This window comes from Heloderma suspectum, chromosome 6, assembly GCF_057233095.1.
Source record: "Heloderma suspectum isolate Gila_16-S chromosome 6, 16-S_ref, whole genome shotgun sequence".
Lineage (NCBI taxonomy): Eukaryota > Metazoa > Chordata > Lepidosauria > Squamata > Helodermatidae > Heloderma > Heloderma suspectum.
This window is the reverse complement of record NC_139463.1, coordinates 92,769,516-92,793,195: the sequence shown is the minus strand read 5'-3', so window position 1 is coordinate 92,793,195 and position 23,680 is coordinate 92,769,516. Positions and strand designations below refer to the sequence as shown.

General features: G+C 44.6%; 1 long non-coding RNA gene across 1 annotated transcript; it reads right to left on the bottom strand.

The window, feature by feature from the left end:
• Positions 1–6,107: 6,107 nt before the first annotated feature.
• On the bottom strand, positions 6,108–22,449 carry LOC146341842 (uncharacterized). Its single transcript, XR_014784127.1, has 3 exons — positions 22,350–22,449; positions 10,976–11,060; positions 6,108–7,136 (listed from the first exon to the last, which is right to left on the bottom strand). It is a non-coding gene; the product is annotated as an uncharacterized LOC146341842 (long non-coding RNA).
• Between the last annotated feature and the right edge of the window lie 1,231 nt (positions 22,450–23,680).

The following is a 23,680-nucleotide window of genomic DNA, read 5'->3' as shown; positions in this document are numbered from 1 at the left end:
CATCCTTTTGAATGCACACCCAGGTACTTCAGGATTTTATATAATATGATGAAAAAAACCATCCTTGCAATCTGATATCACCATGAGTCTGACCAAGTTTCAAGTTGGAAATTGGAGAACCTCCATGTTTTCCATGTCCCTACACATAATTCATTCCAGTTTAGAATACTTTGGGTTTGGATGGTCATCAAGAATGAATTAAAGGCCCAGTCCAATGTATGTGTACAGTGAATTGTCCCTTAAGTTCTTCCCCCCCTCAGCAGCTTTGACAAACCATTGTGAAATTAATAAATAAATAAGTAAATATTACTTAGAAAATTTTATCATGAAGATTTGTATTTTCTTGTCAGTAGTTTCCAAAGGAGAATCTCTTTCTGTGTGCTATCTGTGTGTTTGCCTATGTATCTCACAATTTCTTGGTCCCCATCCTGCCCATGACCTCTCCACTCTGGCACTACCCCCTTTACCTTTTCTTTTGGTGCCCAAGTCTCTTCCCCACAACACACACCATTTGAACTATTGGGCGGTATAGAAATAAATAAATAAATAAATAAATAAAATAAACCATGTAAAGTGAGCCCCCTGATTAAGGCCATGACACATTTTCCTGTTTTGGTGGGAACCGCTGGTACTTTATTTCTGGTAGAATGCTTTCTTCTTTCTGTTCATCCATCACTTGCTGGATTTCCATTCACATATTAACAGGCAACAGACGACAGTTCAGTCAATGAGAAAATAGAATCAGGGCTGTCCAAGACATTTTGCTGTCTGAGGCAATGGACAAGATGGAGACCCCTCCCATTCCATGTCCAAAAGCTGACTGGGCTGGTCGTTGAATCTTTCCTCAACACTGACCATGGGGCAGCATCCTCCACCTGAAGGCAGCGGACTAATTTAGGGTTGCAGGGCAGGCTGTATGGCCCACAGGGTTCTCCTCCAATACCTTGCTGCTGCCTCTCAAGTCAGTACCTGCTGCCTGGCATGACCGCCTCACTCTGCCCAATGGTAGGGCCAGCCCTGATCAGTCTCACTCAGCTTATCAGAGTAAGTGGGTGAACATTCATTCTGGTTTTCACAAGTTGTGAAGCAGGCCCCTCCGGGAAGCCGAGGCCGAGGCTACACTTCCATCAACAATGCTTCGAGTACTGCACTGTACCTTTACAGTTTTTATTGCAATGGCACACACTGCCCATTCTGTCACGTTCCTGTGTTTTTGTTGTAACATCATTGAAAGGCACACTGCGGTATATCTACTATTTGAAATGCAACCTTCATACTTCTCTGATCGCTGCCACTAGTTGCTCCTTTACTTGTAATGTGGATGAGGCACCGCCCCCTTTCCCCCCTCTCTTTTCATTGTTCCACAGATGTGTGCTCTTGTGAACCCTAGTGGGTGGTCCATTCACATATTTTCTCAGTAAATTTCATGCTAGATTGAGTCAATTTCATTTCCCTCGTTACACCATGGATCCTGCCTGGAATTCAAGTGCCCTCATTGAGAACATGGAACTAACTGTACTCCTTCTTAGTTTTATATGTGCTGCTCATTGGGCCTTGACTCTCACTGAGGCTCAGCGAGCAAAGCGGAGATGGTCTCGGTTGCTTGTGCCTGGATTTTTCCAGAGGCGTCAAGATTATTTTTCTGCCAGACTGCAAACTAACCTGAACATGATGCTGACTGTGTTGCTCATGTGAGAATGCTCTCGATCTTCCGCCATTACTGGGTTCGACCTTCAAGCAAGAATTGGTGGGAGAACTTCATTCTCAAGGTCTGGAACGATGGATAGAATACTTCAGGATGTCTCGAAGCACCCTATTTGAGACTGAGGCTGAGTTGAATCCTGCACTACAAAGGGAACGCACAGCTATGTGGGTTCTGGTCAGTGATGAGAAAAGGGTAGCTGTGACCACTTGGAAGCTGGCCAACTCTTGCTTCTACAAGAATGCTGCTGAACAGTTCAGGCTTGGAAGATCGGCAGTGGCAGAGATTTTTGTGGAGGTTTGTCTTGCAATGGAACACATTCTCCTTCAATGTACAGTGTACCTCGGAGATGCCAGGAAAGTGTTTCATACAGATGTCCTTATTCCTTTTCTGGTGCAAAACATGCCCCTGCTTGTGCTGTCTTATGTCTGAGTATGCCCTTCCCTGTGTGTGTGTGTGTGTGTCTGCGCATGTGCGTGTGTGAACATTCTCGAAGTATGTACCTACTTGAAATACATTGTCTTTGAATTCTACCAAGAGCTAACTATTCCTCATTTTATTATCTCCCTTTCCACCCCTCCCACAAAGAACGGCGACACAACACAGATCATGGACGGATGTGATGCCCTTGGATTCTCTCCTTGTGTTGCCGTGGTGGATGGCACGCATGTTTGTATCACACCTCCCGTTTGTCAAGGCAGTGATTTCATAAATAGGAAGAACGACTACTCCATGCTGCTCCAAGGAGCAACAAATCATTCCAGGCAGTTTGTGGATGTTGAAATGGGCTGGAGCGGAAGAAATCACGATGCCTGCGTTTTCAGAAACTCAGCACTGTTCGAGGTGATGGAGGCTAGAGCTTTTGTTCCTGAAAACACAACCTGGCTGTAGGGGATGTAGAAATTACCCTCCCCCAATAGTTGCAAATGGAGCAAACCCCATTTGTTCCTGGCTAATGAGACCTTACGGAGGGCATCTGGATGGAAAGAAGTCTTACTTCAATTACTGTTTAAGTAGAGCCAGGAATGTTGTTGAAAGGGCTTTTGGAAGGCTGAAAAGCAGATGGAGGTGCCTTTCTGGATGACTTGACATTGCGGAGGAGAATGTGCCTTCAGTCATCTGTGCCTGTGTTATATTACCCAACATATGCAAAAAGAAGGGACATGCTCTATCTGAAAATCTGCAGGAAAACAATACCATTGTTCTTCCAACCTTGGGTCTGCCCTACCTGGATGATGGCAATGTTCAGTCTGAGCAGGGTAAAGCGGTCAAGGAGGCTATTAAAAATTACCTTTGGGAAAACAGGGGGGTGGTTGGGCGATGAATGTATGTGTCTACCTAAAGCTGTCTGTGAATTTTATACATTGGCTACAGTTTATTATACTTTGCAAATTTCAATGTATGTATGTATGTATGTCCATTTCTAAAGGGTTCATAATAAAGAATGGGTTGCCTCTGTATCCAATTCCTTTCTCTGTTGAGTGATGATGCACATATACACATGCCTGTCAGGTGGTTTATTTGAACGGAACTGTACTTTATGGTTCCTAGATGTCAAGGACCATTTCTCTTCCCAAAATGGCTCCCCCCCACACGTGTTGCATACTGGCAGGACAGGGAGATTAAGATCCTTCTGGCCTCATTGTTAAGGAGCAGTGAGGCAGAGCAGATCATGCGTAGCTCCAGCCTGGCCACTATCCATAGATTCAAAAGTGCTGCAAGAGCACTCACCAAGAAGTGTTACCAGCGTACAGCAGTGCAGGCTAGAACAAAGTTCAAGACCTTAAAGGTGAGCTTCTTTGAAGCCATGGAGAAGTTCTCAGGGGACCCTCTGAGAGAACAAGAACCACCCTATTTTGGATGGCTCCATGAACTCTGGGTCAGGGCAGGACAGTCAAGTTGGCTAGAGAGATGACCTGCAAGTGAGTAGACGTCCTTGAACTTCTGAGAGCATGTAATAGAACTGTCTCAGGTCTGCAGGTCTGACTTTGTAATACAGGTTCTCCTACTTTTTAACTTCCCCTGTCTTTCTGAATAAAATAAATAGGTAATTAAGTCACATTCTGGTCGTAAGATCCATGCGGGACATTGAAATGAACATATCGGATATGCACGCAGGTCAATAACTATTGGCAGCAGTACAGCACTTATCAAGCTGCGGAGCACAGTATCACAGATCAGTGCTGTCCGGTGATGAGCTATTTCTAAGTGCTTCAGGATAACGGCTGTACTGCTCTCATAAGATTCATACTGGGAACGGTATTAATGCATATGCCCTAGAATTCGGAAAGCGTGCAGCAATGCACTGTTCTTCAGCGGATTCTGTAGTCAGGTACGTGTGCAGCACTGATCATAAGAAAACAAAAAAAGGCCCTGTGGAAATAAAAAAAAATGTACTACAAGGATGTCCATTCCAAGGAGGGACATGTTCAGATACCTATTCCATGGTTTCTTAGAATACATAACGCTCAGAAAACATGCAGTTCAGTGTCGTTGTACTTCATGTTAAACGATTACATCAGTTTTGCTACTGGAAGCAACAGAAGCTTACTCTATGAAAACATCATCTGTCTTTGTTTCACACACAGGGATGCAAAGATCTCATTCATGCACAGGGACTCACTGTGTGGGAGGAAGTCACTGTGTGGAGACGAGGTTCCTGAGAATGCCCAGGAGGGAATGTCAGGAACGGCCCTTTCCTCCTTGGAAGAGGGTGTACACGTTACTGTGCACAAGGACAAAGTTCAGAACCAGACAGCATCACAAGGACGTGGGAGAGGTGAAAAAAAATCTTAATCTGTTTCATTACTTTAACAGCACTGTCTGAAACTCATCTCTCTTCTTCTAAATCTTGGTGCAACAACCACACCTTTTCAGCTGACATAATGCTTGGGATATGTGGGATTATCATTACAGTAGCAATGTGAACCTGGGGATCTCTACACCTCAAGTTTATTGCACATTCATGGTTGCTCACTTACTGAATTGTGCGGGTGCATTACACGATGTCGCGATTGTCCAGTCGTTATTCCACTATTCCCTCCCACCTATCCTGTGTTTTCCTCAAAAAGAAAAAATGGGGTATTTTTTTCCAGCCCATGGAACAGGAGCGCCATGATCGGCATGTCAAATTCTTCTATAGTGGAAGAAACAGCTCTGTCTGCCTGCTGTGGGCATTTGTTTTTGGTTGTTGGGGGCACAGTGAGGATGAGGAAGGCATTGAGGATGGGAGTGGGGGCGTGCAGGAGCAGATTTGACAGGCGCGAGGGCAAGAATCACCTGCCGATTGTGTCTCTTGCCTCTGCATTTCTCAATCAGAGGGAGAAGAGGGTAAAATGCCTCATCTGATCCCCACCCCACCAAGCTCAGGAGCAATGTCCTCTGTTGTTTCACAGCACCCTATTAAGTTCAAGGAGCTTACTCAAGGGTTGCAGACTTACAGGGTGATCTTACATCTACTCAGAGGTAAGTCCCACTGAGTTCAATGTGGCTTACTCCCAAGTAAGTAAGTGCCCAGGATTGGGGCCATGAGAAGGAAGGAGCTCCCTCAGGTCAAACCACATGTCTGCCATGTAAAGAAGCCCTCCCTAATCCTGCAAAGAAACCAAAAGCGGGAGGGGGAAGGGAGCATGTGTAAAGGCGGTCAGTTGCGATCCTGCATTTAAAACAAAAGCAGAAAGCCCCGTTTTAAATGCAGGATTTCAGGCTGGTGTAGAAATGCCCCCTATGTTCCCCCCAAACCAGTCTTTCAGTTTTCCCTCTTGAGCATTCACAAGCTCATACGTAAGTACTGCGATGACGTAGCCACAGCAGGCGTGGGTAGATTGTGTGAGGTGGAAAGAATCTTCCCTTCAACAATATAAGTACTGTTTTTCCTTTACAAATTCAAACAAACATCATACTGCATGCATTACAAAAAGGCCTGCAATCTATCCCAACAGCTGTGCTCCAGGGAAGGTTGGAAAGTACCTGCTTGGAGAAAAGGATGGCTTTGCCATTTCTGATGCAAGAGAAAACTAGTGCAACCAAGCAGAGACCTGGAGACGCAGTTCTGGATGGTAGCAATGCACTACTAGCCTCTGTTAGAAAGACATGTAAGTCTTTCAGTGTTGCATGCTTGCGATCATGCCACTCTTAAGGGAATAGACTTAGGGTACAACTCCCAGCATGCCATAGCAAGCATGGCTGGGTGGGGAAGGCTTGGAGTTGTGGTCGTTTTCTCTCTGTCTACCCAGAATAGTGGTGCACCCTGAATGTATTCTCCTCTGTTGCAGAACACAGCATTGAGACAAGTCTCACCAGGGTGGGGAGATACATCTTCTCTGAAAAAAGAAAGAAAACCACATGTGGGACTACCCGAGGAAAAGCGTATGAGCTCAATGGAACATCATCAGCACTAAAAGTTCAGTTTTAACTGCTTTTTAAGAATAGTATTTAACATTGGTTTTTTATCAGCAGTTTAATAATAACAGCGGTTGTGATTTGAACACTTTTTTTCTGTTCTGTAAATACAAATGTATGATTACTTTCTTTACTGAAACATTAACATGAATGCTGAGAAAAACTCAAAACATAATATAAACACAATTGTTGTCAACATCATCTGTCCCGAGTCTTTACTTCCCCACTGACAAGCTTACTGTAGAGACAGTTTGAGGAAACAACAGTGCCCGTTACATCAACAGAACACAAAGTTAAGATTCACCTTGGTCTAGGTTACCCCCAGCACAAAGGTACAGGAATCACTACAATTAATGCTCTATGACTATTGACTACCACGAGAAAGCACTACAAACACTGAAAGCACTATACAGTTGTCTCGAGAATGTGCAGTCCAGTGCAGTCCACTGCTATCTGGAGGGCCACACATCCCAAACACTGGTATACAACTGGAAGAAGATACAGCAACAGAGGTGAAACATAACACTATGCGTTATGAAGGTGAAAACTGTTTAGGCCTCTTGAGCCCCCGAGCAGGTCTGAACCCAAAGACTCCCTGTCTCTTTGGAGTGCTTGTGATTGCATCATGCATCGCTGCTGTTTTTGGACTTTCCGGACAGCACTAGAGGGCCCAGAATGCACTGGCAAGTACTCCTGTGAAATACGTACTATCTCATGTCCCAGTTCTGTTCTTGGGGCCTTATTCACATTAGGAAGCTTACCCCAAAGAGCTTTGAGAACCGCTGTCCGGGTTCCTATGGATTTTATCAAAGCCTGCCTGTCCTGCCAGAAATCCTTATCTTCCCTCTGTGATCTGCACACGTGCTCTGCAAAAGTTTCAGAATCCCTGCGCATGGCAGAGAGGATGCCATCCTTCTCTTTGCTGCAGTGACGCGTTATTCTATCAGCAATACCATTAGCCCCCCAACGGTTCTGATTATCGCCATGCGGGTGGCCGGAGACAGAGTGGCTTGGGAGTTAGTGATTCCAGGGTCTGTTAAGAGAAATATAGAAGACATAAAAACAGACATAACATTAGGAGAAGTAAGATCTATGGATGCACTTTACATGCACAAGGACTTTTGAGTTCTAGGGAGGTGGACTAGCAGAGCAAAGGCGATGATCGCTATGGTATAAACACAATATCTGTACTGTATAACCTTCTGTCTAGGGATGTACGAATCCCTTACCTGGCTACGCACAGGGGCATCTGCAGTGGGGGGGAGGTGCTCCGTCCCTCCCCCTGGAATCCTCCCTGGCCGCCTCCACTCCATGGCAGCTCCAAGGAGCCACCGGCCGGGGCTGTCTGCAGCCAGAGTTCTGGCTGCGGCTGGGCTGCTGCAGCCGCAAATGGCAGCCATTGTAGCAGCCGCCATTTGTGTCCTTGTAAGCAGCCATGATAGCCTATGTAAGTATTTACATAGCCAATCACGGCAAAGAGCAGGGACACAAATGGCGGCCGCTACACCATTTGCACCCCTGCTCTTTGCCGTGATAGGCTACGTAAGTATTTACGTAGCCTATCATGGTAAAGGCAGCCACGCAAATGGCATAGTGGTCACCATTTGCGTGGCTGCCTTTACCGTGATAGCTATGGTATAAACACAATATCAGTACTGTATAACCTTCTGTCTAGGGATGTACGAATCCCTTACCTGGCTCTGCACAGTGGCATCCATGGTGGGGGGCAGGCGCTCCGTCCCTCCTGCCAGAATCCTTGGAATCCCCCAGATGCCCCTGTGCGGAGCCAGGTAAGGGATTCGTACATCCCTAGACAGGAAGAAACGTTGGGGGGCTAATGATATTGCTGATAGAATAATGCGTCACTGTAGTAAAGAGAATGACCACATCCTCTCTGCAATGCACAGGGATTCTGAAAATTTGCAGAGTACGTGTGCAGATCACAGAGGGAAGATAAGGATTACTGGCTGCCATTTGCATCCTTGCAGCCATGATAGGCTATGTAAGTATTTACGTAGCCTATCACGGTAAAGGCAGCCACGGAAATGGCGGCCGCTACGCCGTTTGCGTCCCTGCTCTTTGCCATGATAGGCTACATAAATACTTATGTAGCTTGTCATGGCAGCCTGGCAGGACACAAATGGCGGCTGCTACGGTGGCAGCCATCTGCATCCCCAGCAGCCTGGCTGCAGCCGGAACTCCGGTTGTGGCTGGCCCTGGACAACGGCTCCGCGGAGCCATCGTGAAGTGGAGCCAGCCAGGGAGGATTCCAGGGGCCTCCCCCCCCACACTGCGAATCACTCCGATGAAAAGTTAAGTGACTTTCGTACATCCATAAGAAGAAGTGAGTTTGTCTTATACGCCCATGTACTGGAGGCATCAACTTCTGCAGTCTGAACAGTTCTTTGTTATGAATTCTGCTCAGAGAGTGGATGCTGCCATAGATACACATCATCTATAACAGAGTGCACAAGGGAATGCGTACCATCAGCATGCGTACCATGCGTACAGGGCACCATCAGCCAATGCATATGTAACCCAAGAATACTCAACTTGTCCTTCGACTGTTTGGTGTGACTGTGATGAAGCATTGTCTACTGCGTTCTCTGCTTCCATGTTGTTTGGGTAGGGATGACCCAGAAAAATAAGTTAGAGGATTTCGGTTACAGAATGTGTTGTATATATTCAGCTTTAAAATAAAAATGTGAAAAGCTTTTGTTGGCCAGAGAAGCACAGCATTGTTATGCTGCATCTGGTACTTGTACCCACTATGAACAAGATAGTTTTTTTATGGGCAGTGTTATCAGACAGGATAACTCTCAGCACTAAGAACCATATCCAGTGCTGGAAAAAAACATTTCAAGCATTTCCAGGGCACCTAAATTCTTAGGGGGGAAATTCCATAGCCATAGTGTAGTAATGGAAGATGTATTCCTGACACCGCTTGCACATGAAGGCATTGTGGTGCATGGGTAACAAAGAGCAGCTGTGACTTACCATTGGTAACATCATCACAGCCCAGGTATTGCAGCACGCTGATAGAGTGTAGGTCCTGAAATGTTTGTGTGCTGAGATGGAACTCATTTTCTGGTGGAGTGCTGTCCTCTGATGTTTCACTGTACGCTTCTGTATGTGTGTGTTTTTTTATACTGCTGGAGACACATTTTGGTCTAACAGTAATGTCTCCATGCAGAATGCTATGCAGTTCTTGGAAATAAGGACAGGTGGTTGCATTGTTCCCAGATTTGGCATTATGGTTCACCACTTCTCTATATTCGAAATGCATGCTCTTTGTCTTTGACCAGCACTCAATGCCAGTGTGTTTGTGGCCACACTTTTTCATCCCGTGAGATGTACTTTCAAAGAAGTCAATATTCCTCTGACTGCTTCACAGCTCTTGCTGTATTTTCTGCTCATCCCAGATATCCAGGAGGTCAATGATTTCCTGGTGCCTCCAGGACACACCTCTTCCCTTACTTTTGCTCGACATGAGGGCAAGGAAAGAACGACAACACAGAGAATGTGTCAAAGCAGTGACAGGGAGATGTAATGACATGCAGCATGCAACGCAGGGCTCCTGCAGAGGTAGAAAGTATAGAAACAGAGAAGCATGACATCCCTCGGGAAGAATGGGGATTCAGTGAGGTGATATTGCTCCCACTTGAAATCATAAGTGGGATCTCATAGACAATGGTACTATAGGGACTGTCATAAGTACTTTGGATTTTCAATCAGTAAAGTGCTGATTCAGACACTGCGTGCCAGAATTTGATATTCATTTCAATTATTTTCATGGCTAACGCTTCTGTGTTGTGTGCATGGGCCACAATTGGAGCCATGCAGTTGCTCCTTAGAAATCTCTCTGAGAAATATCGTAAAGGTGTTGACAGGCACAGGCATCACAATGCATTCAACAGAAATAGCAACTGGCACTAATTCAAGGCAGGATTGAGCCAGACATACCAGAAGCCCCAAGGGATATTTGGGAATATTTCCTGACTGTGCTGGTTCTGTGAGACTGCACCAGCATCTGCCCACCTGCAGTGGTGGGACACCTTTCTCATAGCACTGAGTGAAAGGACAATGTTTGGTTGCACAGGAGCGAGTCTTGTGGCAGACAGATGTGAAAAATGCTCTTTGAAAGTCCCCTCCTTTTAAACACAATTATAAAGTTGAACTTCCAAGTGGGTTGAAAGATGACGGATAGGGAAATGGAGGAAGGATTGGTGGACACATCGTGTGCACTAACATTCCACCATGTTTCTTGAAAAGCACTGGCCATTGCTGGACCAGAACCTCAGGCTTCGAAATAGCCCGTAAGAAGTACTGCATAGCTAGTTGGATGCTGACATGACAGGAACTAACTACTATTTCTTTTAAACTTTAAGAGAAGGCATCACTCATAGAAATGAGACAACGACCAAGGGGCAAATGGAAAAGGAAGGATTTGTTTGTACATGCCCTGCCCTTGCACTGACATTAATAAACTAATAATAATAATAATAATAATAATAATAATAATAATAAAATCCAGACATTCAGTTAAGTAAGCGGCATAAGCACTGCATGGGAGAAATTGAATAGTCAGAGTACGATTAACATGGAGACACAAAGAAGGGATAATACAGCAAAGACACACCATGAAACAGAAAAGAAAGTGATGAAAGGAGAGAGAATATACTTTGTATCGACCGGGTGAGGAAAACAAGGCATGCCCTGCCCCAAAGGGAAGTGGTTCTTACATTTGGATACATTGAAAAACAGTGTTACAGTCGAGGAATACAAATTGTAGCACAACGATACTGCAGGGAGAAGAAGAGGGAAGGTGCAGGCTATTGGAAAGGTGGTAAAGAAATCGAAAAAATGACTTACCATAGTTGGAGTGATGCTTCACGCGGTACAGCAGGAAGGTCCTGGAAGTGGAAGCACTCCTAGGGACCTGCACCAATGACGCTACCTGAAATTTTTTAAAAAGGAGAGACTGCTGAGTGATGAGTAGCAGGCTCAAAAATGGCAAGAGCCACGCAGATAAACAGAACCCGCAAAAAAGGATAAATCATGCCCACAACACTGCTATTGGCTGTGCACTATAATGCAAGTGCGGGAAAAACAGGGGAACACCGGCAATTAAAATGGAAAGAAAAGCCACATTACACCATATACAGCAAGGACAAAATTTCATAAAGGAAATTATACCAGAGGTATAGTAACAGATGTCAACTCTTCCATAATGGAATAAAAGGAAATAACGTGCCCATAACAGTTATGAAAACTGCTTGACAATGACATATTTATGCTTGTGTAGCTTCAGCCATAGAGTCAGTGGGAACATATTAAGTTCAAGGAAATAGATTGGCCCCAGAACAAAAATGTTACCAGATTGACTATCAGGACAATATTGCCAAAGAATTAGATGGGGCAGCAGAAGCAAAGCTCTACCCATCACCATACATCCTTCCCAGGGGCTTTCTGGGAGGATGCTATAGTGTGAATGCCTGTGGGAAGAAAGGATGGAGGCAGCTATGGCCATGGCTAAACTTCTGAGTTTCCACTTCCGTAGCCTGTCTCAGAGCTGTAAAACATTAAAAATATGTAAAGTACCCCCCAAAAAAAGTTTCAGAGAAAGGAAGGAACGAAGGAAGGAAGGAGAGAAAGGTAAGGAGAGCCCCAATACTTTCTATACAAGCCCCCTTGCTTTTCTGAAATGCTTGCCCTACCTTTACTCCTTTTGTTCCAGGCTTGGTGAACCCAGAAACAAAGGGTTATGTCCCACCAACACATTCACACATACACACACAGACATACTGAAAAAGGCCTCATGAATATTGTCAAACCCATGAAGCCTTGTGCTACACCGTTAGACAAGCTGGCTTCAGAATGAATTGTAATGTCATCCCAGAAGAGGTTCTGTTAGCACAGGGTTGGGGAACCTTTGCCCTCCAGATGTTGCTGGAGAACAACTCCCAGCAACTCTATGAAACATGCTGGCTGGGGCAAATGGGAGTTTGAGTCGCAGAACATCTAAGAGTTGATCCAGCATCTACCTTCCACAAGAGGTAAGAGCTTCCTCAGGAGATTTTGGGGAGCCCTGTCCCACCCCACACACCCCATAGCTCAACCCATGAGTCTCCTGACTCCTTGTGTAGCATTTTCAAGGGGCTTTGGGGGCTGCTGTGGAAGGACAGGTTGTGGAAGTCTACTTCTTCCAGAACCGTTGCTCCAGCTTAAATCTGGATCTAACCCCAGGAGGGCCAGAGATTCCACGTAGAGAGAGCAAGAAGTCAGCTATGACTATGGACCTCCATGATTTCCTGAGTGATGTAGAACCAGTGGGATGGCATTAAGTTTTTAGGAACATAGATTGACCCAGGCAGGACTCTCCTGTCACCAATGAAACCCATTTCCTCTATGGCTCCAAAGTATCTTTAATTGCTGGTCTTCCTATGGTTCATTTGTATCCAGCTATTGGAGAGATAATAATTATTTTGAGACAAGAGAAAACATGTTCTTCAGCAATGCAAGAGGGAATATAGGACTTTGAGTTCAGTCCCCTGTAATTATGAAAAAGACTGTAAAAAAAAGCTGCTTATAAATCCCCTGTGGAGTTCCAGTGGCCAATAAATAAAACAGATTGTGAAAGACTATGTAAATATTCCCCAGCATCATTAGGAACAAAGGCTGGGGATGAGAGATGGACAAGTCCTGGCCATACTGATTGTTGGTACTTTTCTATTATACTGCAGGCTTCAAGCCTATAAGGATCTCAAACAACCACTCCAATCATGTCATTTTAATCACAGAAACTGTAACCATAACAGAGGTTCTGTGCTCATAAGGAAGGTTTGCAATTAGGATGGTGGTGTTAGCGGTACTGCAGCTGATGTTCCTCCCACACGTTGTGTGCAAAGCTCTCAGTGTCAGCTGTGGAATATGGGATCCCCTGTCTATTCTTCACAAGTATTTTCAACCAGGAGAGTTCATCTTCAGTGGCCTTCTTTATCAGAGCAGGATTTACTCTTCTCCAAATGCCTTCAACAAAAGACCTCCTAGGACTATATTTGAAAATGTTATGTAAGTTATGACTATGTATACTTCTATATTCCAGCAGCCATTTCTGCAGACTGTATTGAAGGAGATGAGGGGGATTTCTACACCAGCCTAACATTCTGCATTGAAAATAGGGCTTTTCACTTCCGTTTTCAATGCAGGATCACAACTGCTTCCCTTTATGTGTGCTTCCTTCTCTGTAGATGGTAGGGGTGTATGAAACCCCGCTTACCTGGCTCCCCTGGGTTCTGCAGGTGGGGGGAGGCGATCTGTTCCTCCCCCTGGAATCCTCGATGGGGGGGAGGTGATCCATTCCTCCCTCCCGGAATCCTGCCCAGCTGGCTCCGCTCCGCAGCCAGACCGTGCAGCCGCCGGCTGTGCCAACCAGCAGCAGGGCCTCCAGACGCTGCCGGGCTGGTGCAGACACAAATGGTGTCCTGTGTAGGGGATGCCATTTGCGTCCCTGTGGAAGCCGTGATAGGCTACGTAAGTATTTATGTAGCCTATCACAAAAAACAACAACAGCGAACGCAAATGTCGGCGGCTATGGTGGCCGCCATTTGCGTTCCTTTTTTTTGCTTGATAGGCTATGTAAATATTTACATAGCCTATTACGGCAAAACAGAGGGGTGCAAATGGTGGCCACTATGCCATTTGCACCCCTCTGTTTTGCCGTGATAGGCTACTTAAATATTTACGTAGCCTATCATGGCAGAAAAAAGGGAACGCAAATGGCGGCCGCCGTAGCCGCCACCATTTGCATTCCCTTAGTTTTGCTGTGATAAGTATTTACGTAGCCTATCATGGCCATATGGAAGAAGCGAATGGCGGCCACAGATGCAGCCGCCATTCGCAATGCAGCATGGACGGCAGCAGGTAGGTGCTCCATTCTGGGCCCATGTCGCAGGGCGGGGGGGTGGGGGGGGTTCGTTCCACCACGGATTTTTTTGAGGGGGTGAATGCACTGGCATTCGGTCTCACCAAGATCCGTGGCGGAATGCTCTGCAATGCCTAGTAGATGGCCATTCCCATAGCGTCATGTTTCCATGAAGAGGCAGTACACATGCTCCAGGTTCAGCAATACTTGCTTCTGGGTTCCTGCCCCTCTCCCTCCCCTTGCACATTACTGGTGGATGGCGACTGACATGTGGACAGCCCCCCATCTCCCCAGGCCCCCACCTCCCTCTTCCATGCTTTTGGCCAGCCCCTGCCACTCAGCCCCTCTGCTGCTCCTCCGCTCTGCTGCCCCCCCATGCTGCCGCTCTGCCACTCTGCTGCTCTGTTTTGAACAGGCAAGCTGAAAATGGCGAGGAGCCAACATGGTGCAGGGGCCCATCAGACCTTCGTCACCGACTTCAACATCATGTCCACACCTTCAACAACCATACTCAGCATTCACTCTAGGGGAGAAAAACGCAGGGAGGACATAGTGCCACATCTGCGCATATCTGGAAAAATACCATTGTTTTTCCATTTGAGGAAACCATGGGATAGGTGGGAGGAAATAGTGGAATAATGACTGGACAATGACGATGTCATGTAACAGACCCTCACAATTCAGTGAGTGAGCAACCGTGAATGCACAATAAACTTGAGGTGTAGAGATCCCCAAGAGGGGAAAGCCCTACTGAAAGACCCTCCCCCCAGCTTCTGTCCCCATTGGGCAGGGAATGTCTTGTAGAATTGATCATATCTAAGCTGCTCTAGAAACCTCTTTGGCTGAGGAGCAGCATGAAAGTATTTCAAATAAATATTATTAATTCAATGGTCAAAAAACCTGTCAGTCTAAGACCAGAGTCTCATGTTGGCTTGAGATACACAAAGCCAGGAAACTGGAAGCCAAGTCTGATGTCTTAAGTGACATGCCTGATGATCAGTAATGATGTTGTGCAATGTCACAAATTGTGTTTGCTTACAAGACAGTAGAATTCCTCTGAAGTAGTCAGCGTTCTAACTTCAGAGTGGAACTGAGCATTCCTGATATAACCTTGCTAGCAGCTGCTGCCATAGGTTTCCATGGGGCAAAACAGAACTCTAATAATGCTTGAGCCACTGCTCACAATTTCAGCACACCAATAAAAAAACACACCTCCCCAGGAAGGCAGGATAATTCACATCAGTTGTTTTTACCACAAGTTGAAAGACATATATGCTATGCTGAGCCACAGCTTGGAGTAAAAAGTACAATGTGTCCATTTTCAGAATGTTTTAACTTGCTGTGCCTCTGGCAATTTTAATCAGATTGGTTTGAAATTTTGCGCAATTATGAATCTCTTCGCATATATCAAGGATGCTGGATTTCAAATAATTACCTCTAAAGGTGTCATTTGTAGAAGCAGTAGGACTTTGAGGCTTATAATGGTGGGACATTTTTGTGACTGTCCTTAAGTAAAGGGGCACTCCTGTGCCCTTAAATACATATGTATACAAATACATACAGAAATGTATAACTTCAGAAATGTTTACTCTTGGTCTAATTTTGTCCAGCGCATTATCTATAGCATAACAGTAATTTCAGCTGCAACAATGCATGTATTAATTTATAAAGCTGAAACCTAACCTGGATTGTAATTCTGAAACTCCATTCCTTTCAAGGGGCCCAGACCCCAGCTGCAACCATGGACCTACACCATCAACTTTCCAATTCAATTACACTTTGAAAGCACAAGAATAATAGGGTGTGGGAGGTGCATGGGTTTCTCATGATTGGAGTAGGGGCCACTGAAGAGTGAATTTTAGGCTATACTATTAGCAACATTAATGGAAGAAATTAGAAATTCAAGAAAAAATCTCTGCCCAATTTAAATAGACACTTAAAATGCACTGAGGCTTTGAAATGGTACTTGACTCCCCTTTAGCTTCCTTTTGTATGTATAATTATTGTCTCTTCCTAGATTTAGTACCCCACCAGCATATTTCTGCCATGCCAGCCTTCTCATGGTGTTGTTAACCACAGCTTTTCATCCTTACTCATTGCCAGTGTTTAAATGATACCTTAACCAATTCTCACCGATTGCCTCCTCAAGGGCATCTCTCCCATCTCCTCCTCCTCCACCACCAGATGTCCATGCATTAATGTATAATGTGAATATGATGTGTTTGCTTAAAGACCAAATATGAAGGCCAGAACCACATCATTGATATCCTAGATTGGTCATGTTGAACCTCAGACTGGGGACCCAATCTAGCCTGCTTGAACTCACAACATGGCCTCCTGGGGTTCTCTAAGAGTCCCCCCTTCCCCTGGACTGGCAACCCCTCCCAATTGTTGATTATTTCATCATTTCCCAGAGTTTGCATACCACTCCCCATTTTAAAAAGGTAGAAATGCTTCTCCTATGGCTTAGCTACTGCCACTAAGATCTCTAAATTAAAATATGCTGGCAGGAGGTTCCCTAGATAAAACCTGGGAACCTCTGACGATGTGTGAGTCTTAGTGCATTGGTTTGGTTGTCTGAGAAATCATTTCTGTCAAAAAAATTTAATATAAATTTCTCTGCATACAATTTCAAACAAATACACACAAAATGCACATTAAAATAGACACACATCTGTGTGGATGTCTTCCCATATTTAAAAAATGTGCACAGAAATAGCACAGAAAGGACTTGGGTAATGGAGAAAGTCTACAGAGTTTGACCTGGGAGATCCACCCATCACTACATATACCTTCTTGAAACATTACACAAACATGTGATCTCTGAGGCCCTCTGGATTAGCACAGCCATGCCTGGTAGGTAGAGATGGAACTTGGAAGGTACACTCCTTTGACCCACCATGCATACAAGAGATAGAGTTCAGATAGAGCTTTGGGCGTACAATTCATGCATCACTGGGTCTTATTCCATTTTTTGTTGTTCAGTCGTTAAGTCATGTCTGACTTTTCGTGACCTCATGGATCATAGCACGGCAGGCCTTCATGTCCTCTGCTCTCTCCCAGAGTGTGCTCAAGTTCATATTCATTGCATTGGTGATGCTATCTAGCCATCTTGTCCTCTGCTGTCCCCTTCTCCTTTTGCCTTCAGTCTTTCCAAGCATCAGGGTCTTTTCCAGGGAGTTTTCTCTTCACATTAGGTGGCCAAAATATTGGAGCTTCAGCTTCAGTATCTGTCCTTCCTGTGAGCAGCCAGGGTTGATATCCTTTAGGATGGACTGATTTGACCTCCTTGCAGTCCAGAGGACTTGTAAGAGTCTTCTCCAGCACCACAGTTCGAAAGCATCAATTCTTCAGCGCTCAGCCTTCCTTATAGTCCAGCTCTCACAGCCATATGTTGCTACTGGGAAAAACCATAGCTTTGATTATACGAATCTTTGTCGGCAAGGTGATGTCTCTGCTTCTTACTATGCTGTCTAGGTTTGCCATAGCTTTCCTCCCAAGGAGCAAGCGTCTTTTAATTTCATGCCTACAGTCACCATGTGTGGTGATCTTGGAGCCCAAGAAAATAAAATCTGTCACATTTTCCATTTCTTCCCCTTCTATATGCCAGGACGTGAGGGGGCCAGATGCCATGATCTTAGTTTTTTTTAATGCTGAGGTTCAAACCAGCTTTTGCACTCTCCACTTTCACACTCAACAACAGGCTCTTTAGATCCTCTTCGCTTTCTGCCATTACGGTGGTATCGTCTGCGTGTCTGAGGTTGTTGATAATTCTCCTGACCTGTGATTCATAATTCTGTAATTCTGACCTGTGATTCATCCAGCCCAGTGTTTCTCATGATGTACTCTGCATATAAGTTAAATAAGCAGGGTGACAATATACAGCCTTGTCATACTCCTTTCCCAGTTTTGAACTAATCAGTTGTTCCATGTCCAGTTCTTACTGTTGCTACTTGATCCTCATACAGGTTTCTCAGGAGACAAGTAAGGTGGTCTGGTACTCCCATCTCTTTAAGAATTTGCCACAGTTTGTTGTGATCCACACAATCAAAGGCTTTAGAGTAGTCAATGAAGCAGAAATAGACGTTTTTCTGGAATTCTCTTGCTTTCTCCATGATCCAGCGAATGTTGGCGATTTGATCTCTAGTTCCTCTGCCTCTTCGAAAGCCAGCTTGCACTTCCAGTAGTTCTCAGTTCACATACTGCTGAAGCCTAGCTTGTAGGATTTTGAGCATCACCTTGCTGGCATGTGAAATGAGCGCAATTGTGCAGTAGTTTGAACACTCTTTGGCATTGTCCTTCTTTGGAATTGGAATGTAAAGTGACCTTTTCCAGTCTTTTGGCCACTGCGGAGTGTTCCAAATGTGTTGGCATATTGAGTGCAGCACTTTAACAGCATCATCTTTTAGGATCTTAAATAGCTCAGCTGGAATACTGTCATCTCTGCTAGCTTTGTTGATAGTAATGCTTTCTAAGGCCCACTTGACTTCACTCTCTAGGATGTCCGGCTCAAGTTCAGTGACAGCATTTTCATGGCTATCAGGGACATTCAGATCTTTCCTGTATAGTTCTTCTGTGTATTCTTTCCACCTCTTCTTAATCTCATCTGCTTCTGTTAGGTCCCTGCCTTCTTTGTCCTTTATCATGCCTGTCTTTGCACAAAACGTTCCCTTGAGATCTCTGATTGTCTTGACAAGATCTCTAGTCTTTCCCATTCTATTGTATTCCTCGATTTCTTTGCATTGTTCATTTAAGAAGGCCTTCTTGTCTCTCCTTGCTATTCTCTGGAACTCTGCATTCAGTTGGGTATATTTTCCCCTTTCTCCCTTGCTTTTTGCTTCCCTTCCTTCCTCAGCTACTTGTACAGCCTCCTCAGACAGCCACTTTGCTTTCTTGCATTTCTTTTTCTTTGGGATGGATTGAGTTGCTGCCTCCTGAACAATGTGACGGACCTCTGTCCATAGTTCCTCAGTCACATTGACTATCAGGTTTAATCCCTTAAATCTATTCATCACCTCCACTGTATATTCATAAGGGATATGTCTTAGGTCATACCTGAATGGTTTAGTGGTTTTCCCTACGTTCTTCAATTTCAGCTGAAATTTTGCAAGAAGCAGCTCATGATCTGAGCCACAGTCAGCTCCACGTCTTGTTTTTACTGACTGTATAGAGCTTCTCCATCTTTGGCTGCAAAGGATATAATCAATCTGATTTTGTTATTGACCATCTGGTGATGTCCATGTGTAGAGTCGCCTCTTGTGCTGCTGGAAAAGAGTGTTTGCTATGATCAACGCGTTCTCTTGGCAAAACTCTATTAGCCTTTGTCCTGCTTCATTTTGTACACCAAGGCCATGCTTTCCTGTTATCCTGGTGATTTCTAGACTTCCTACTTTGGCATTTCAATCCCCTATGATGAAGAGGACATATTTTATTGGTGTTAGTTCTAGAAGGTGTTGTAGGTCTTCATAGAACCAATCAACCTCAGCTTCTTCGGCATCAGTGGTTGGGGCATAGACTTGAATTACTGTGATGTTGAATGGTTTGCCTTGGATTCATATTGAGATCATTCTATCTTTTTTGAGATTGTACCCCAGTACTGCTTTTCCCACCCTTTTGTTGACTATGAGTGCTACTCCAGTTCTTCTAAGGGATTCTTGCCCACAGTAGTAGATATAATGGTCACCTGAATTAAATTTGCCCATGCTTGTCCATTTTAGTTTGCTGATTCCCAAGATGTTGATGTTCAATCTTGCCATCTCATGTTGGGCCACCTCCAGCTTACCTTGAGTCATTGATCTGACATTCCAGGTTCCTAAACAATGTTGTTCTTTACAGCATCGGATTTTCTTTTCACCACCAGACACATCCACAGTTAGTGTCCTTTCAGCTTTGGCCCAGCTGCTTCACTCTTTCTGGCACTACTTGTGAATTCCCTCTGCTCTTCCCCAGTAGTATATGGGACACCTTCTAACCTGAGGGTCTCATCTTCCAGCATCATATCTTTTAGCCTTGTGATATGTTCCATGGGGTTTTCTTGGCAGGAATACTGGAGTGGGTTACCATTTCCTTCTACAGTGGACTACATTTTGTCAGAATTCTCTGCCATCACCTGTCCGTCTTGGGTGGCCCTGCATGGCATAGCTTATGGCTTCACTGAATTATGCAAGCCCCTTTGCCACATCAAGGCAGTTAGTATGAAAGCTTGATTTTCCCAAAGAAAACACTTTTCTTCTTCTTCTATATCTACAGGCTTATCAAGCAATTTCATATCAGTTCAAATTCATTAATCATCCACAAAACTTCAAATTTCAAACAACAAACATTTGATTAAATTGGGGAGCCCAAAATCCCACTAACAGAATATTTTTGTAAAGGTATTTTTTCATTGTTAAAAATGTAAACCCAATTTAGATCAGCCAGTACCCATTAGCAATTCTGTAAAAGCTACTTCCACTATGGAACTTCTACAATTGATTTTGTGACCATAAGCAGGCAAGCCATGTACCACCTTAAATTCCTTCCTAGAAAGGGTGCAGTCAAAGGGGATATTGGTCTGGTTCTTTTGTCTATATAAATTTTACATAATACTAATACATGTAGTACAGTTTCTAACTCTTGACTGTGACATGGACAAAACACAGTTTTATCATCCTTAATTTTTTAATCCTCTTTCAAAAGTGACCACGTGAGTACTCTTAAATGTTAATTGTGGTTTTAATTAATTTTGTACACTGCCCTGTGATTTGATAATGAAGGGTGGCATATAAATATTTACATAAATAATTAAACATGTGAGTAATGAATAATAAGGAATGGCTCATAAGAGATACTTTTTATTGTAAGTGATACTTAATGGCTATTTTTGATAGCAAGTATAAAAAAATGGCACACCTCAGCTCAACCATACTTACTGAAAACAGTACTGTATCATCTGCATAAAAAAGAATTGCCAATATAGAAGGCTGCTGTTCATCACCCACTGTGTTTCCCAGCCGTGGGTGTTGAACTCTTAGGTTAGAGGTGCCAAGATAGTGATAAATCAGATTCAAAGGTTTACTTACAAGGAGACTTTATTAGGCAACTTACAGCACACAGGCATACCCAATGGTTGGATCAGACAGCTTCTCTGAACCCAGAGCCATGGGGTACAATGGGTTTTATACCATACATGTTAGCAGTATAACAGCAGCAAGCACCCCCTAGCATTCATTCCCAACATAAACTAACAGCATTTGGTTCCCAGCACAGCCACCTGTAAACAAACTTCACTTCCCAGGCAGAATGATTGATAACACTCTCAGTCATTGGTATGGAATGTGCTAGGCTGTGCTATCAGCCCTTTGAATCATCTTCAAATGCTCAGAGTCTTACTAGCAACAGAATTGCAACAATAATGAACTTAAGCAAGCACCTTATGGATCTCTAGAGCCCTCTAACACTATAAATGACTTGGCTACGCTGCTGGGGCCAATACACCCACACAACAAGGAACTATTTAAATACAGATTAAATGACGCTGGTGAAAGGATATGCCTTGCTGACACCTTTCAGTTATTTCTATTGGGTTCGATAATACACCCCTTGGACCACAGTAGTGTTTGAATTAAAGCTGTGTGCAAATAGCTTCTTGAATTCTCCACCCTACACAGCACTTAATGATCCTAGGCTAGAGTCAGGATGGGTCAAAATGAATACACACACACACCAATACTGAAACATCCTCACCTCCTAAACTGGTCAGACAGGTCAAGCCCCACCTGAGCACCCACGCTGAGTTCTGGGGACTGAAAAGAAAGTTCAGGGAGGTTCCTTGCCCTTTGATTAATTTAGCTCTAGCTTGTTATTCAGGGTGATATATGTACAGTAGAGAGTAATCAAATAAACAAGGGTGTCAGCAAGGGTAGGGAAGCTTCAAGATTGGAGTATATTTCCCCCAAAGTCTGTGGATTGGCCAATTTGAAAGGTAACCCATTGTGACTGCCGGGTGGTGGTTTGTATTCTAGTTGGCATTAGAATTATTTTTGCAGTTACCTGGGAGCTACTCCTTTTAATCAAATCAGTGGAAGAAGGATGTACACATTTACTAGGCTGTGGAATCTCTGCCAGACTTTTCTCTTCATCCCTAACAGTGACCAATAGTGCTGCTTCTGCAACCATTATGGATCTTGAGCCAAGATGTCGGGTAATGTAAATTAGGGATGTCAGAGAATTGCACCATGGATCTCAGTGAGGCCGAATGCCAGTGCATTCAGCCCCCCGAAAACTGTGGCAGAATGGCCTGCCCCGCCGCCCCCTGCAGATCACCCCCAGGATGAGACTTACCTGGGGCAGATCTTCCGGGTGGCGGCGGCTTTAGCAGTGGCTCTGGCAGCAGCAGTGGCTGGTCTTTTGACTGGCTGCCACCGCCGCCATTTCCAGGCTTGTGAAAAAAAAAAAGACGTGATAGGCTACGTAAAGATCTATGTAGCCTAACATGGCTAGGTTTTAAAAAAAAGAAAAAAAAGATGTGATAGTATACGTAAATCTTTATGTAGCTTATCATGGTTGGGGGTGGGTTAAAAAAAAATGTGTACGCAAATGGCAGCGGCTACGGCCGCCACCATTTGCGTTCCTTCTTTTTGGCCATCTTAATCTACGTAAATATTTACCTAGACTATGACGGAGAAAATCAAGGGGAACGTAAATAGCGTAGCGGGTGCAATTTGCATCCCTTTTTCATTCACCTTTTTAGCCTATGTAAATCTTTACATAGGCTAAAATGGGGAATCAAAAGGGACAAAAATGGCGCCCACTACGCTATTTACGTTCCCCTTGATTTTCGCTGTCATAGTCTACGGAAATATTTACGTAGATTAAGACGTAAAAAGAAGGAACGCAAATGGCGGCTGCCATAGTCATCGCCGTTTGCGTACGTGTTGTTGTTGTTGTTGTTGTTTTACCCAGAGCCCTCCACGGCTGGAAATCCGGCTGTGGGCGGCTCTTTCCTGGCCGAGCCGGGCCTGGCCAGCTGCTCCGCGAAGCTGCCGCGGAGCACAGCCGGCCATTCAAGGATTCCAGGGGGAGGAACGGAGCACCTCCGCCCCGGCCAGGATTCCAGGGGGAGGGACGGAACTCCTCCCCCCCCACCATCAACATAATCTGTGAAAGGTAAGTCACTTTTGTACATGCCTAATGTAAATTCATATAACAAGCATGTTGCAAAATTAGCAAAATTCAGAGTCAGCATGTCTGAAGCTTCCTTACAAGAGAATGCCCCCATAATATACAGTATTTAAAAATTATAATGGTAATTAAAAAGATGCACATCAAAATGCAAGGTATTTTCTAACATGTGAAACAAAATGAAAAACTCTTTCTAGTGTCATGACTAGGGGTGAACGAAAGTCACTTACCTTTTCTCGCAGCTTTTTCGCGGTGGGGGGGAGTGCTTCGCTGCTCCCCCCGTGAAGTTCAGGCCAGGGGGGGAGGCTTCCCGCCTCGCCCGGCCGAAATTCAGGCCGGGGAGGAGGCTTCCCGCCTCGCCCGGCCGCGAACACGGAAGTTTAAAAAAAAAAAAAGTCCCCTGATCGGCTACGTGACGATTCACATAGCCTATCACGGCTAGATCTGGAAAGTCAGCCGTGATAGGCTATGTGAATCGTCACGTAGCCTAT